We start from the raw sequence: 1462 nt of genomic DNA on the forward strand, positions 1-1462 counted from the left end.
TACTCCAAAGAAGACATACAGATGGCTAACAAACACATGAAAAGATGCTCAACATCACTCATTATCAGAGAAATGCAAATCAAAACCACTATGAGGTACCATTTCACACCAGTCAGAATGGCTGCGATCCAAAAGTCTACAAGCAATAAATGCTGGAGAGGGTGTGGAGAAAAGGGAACCCCCTTACACTGTTGGTGGGAATGCAAACTAGTACAGCCACTATGGAGAACAGTGTGGAGATTCCTTAAAAAACTGGAAATAGCACTGCCTTATGATCCAGCAATCCCACTGCTGGGCATACACACTGAGGAAACCAGAAGGGAAAGAGACACGTGTACCCCAATGTTCATCGTGGCACTGTTTATAATAGCCAGGACATGGAAGCAACCTAGATGCCCATCAGCAGATAATGGATAAGAAAGCTGTGGTACATATACACAACGGAGTATTACTCAGCCATTAAAAAGAATACATTTAAATCAGTTCTAATGAGGTGGATGAAACTGGAGCCTATTATACAGAGTGAAGTAAGCCAGAAAGAAAAACACCAATACAGTATACTAACGCATATATATGGAATTTAGAAAGATGGTAACAATAACCCTGTACGAGACAGCAAAAGAGACACTGATGTATAGATCAGTCTTATGGACTCTGTGGGTGAGGGAGAGGGTGGGGAGATTTGGGAGAATGGTATTGAAACATATAAAATATCATGTATGAAACGAGTTGCCAGTCCAGGTTCGATGCACGATACTGGATGCTTGGGGCTGGTGCTCTGGGACGATCCAGAGGGAGGGTATGGGGAGGGAGGAGGGAGGAGGGTTCAGGATGGGGAACACAGGTCTACCTGTGGCAGATTCATTTCGATATTTGGCAAAACTAATACAATATTGTAAAGTTTAAAAATAAAATAAAAAAAAAAAAGAAAGCCAAAAAAACAAAAACAAAAACCCCATACTATCAGCCATGTCTTTCTCACCTGTACTCTTTCACTTATTAAGATACTGTAGAAACAAACAATTGACTGTGGGCTAACAAACAAAACTTAGAGTTAATAGGCCCTGAGAAAATGCCCAATGCCTTCTCTATCAAAGCAAAGTACTAATTTTTGTCAATTATTTTAACCAGAGAATTCTGTTTTCCCCTCCCTTCCTTCATCCCTCTTTCTCCTTAAATTTTAACCACTCACTTTTGACTTCATAAGACTGAGACTATGGGGTTATTATTTTTGTCCTATTAAGAACCTATAGCTCAGAAATATTGGTTCTCTGCAAGGAGATCCAACCATTCTGAAGGAGATCAGCCCTGGGATTTCTTTGGAAGGAATGATGCTAAAGCTGAAAACTCCAGTACTTTGGCCACCTCATGTGAAGAGTTGACTCAGTGGAAAAGACTCTGATGCTGGGAGGGATTGGGGGCAGGAGGAGAAGGGGACAACAGAGGATGAGATGGCTGGATG

The sequence above is a fragment of the Bison bison genome, unplaced genomic scaffold (genome assembly GCF_000754665.1).
Source record: "Bison bison bison isolate TAMUID 2011002044 unplaced genomic scaffold, Bison_UMD1.0 scf7180017864102, whole genome shotgun sequence".
In the NCBI taxonomy this organism is placed as follows: domain Eukaryota; kingdom Metazoa; phylum Chordata; class Mammalia; order Artiodactyla; family Bovidae; genus Bison; species Bison bison.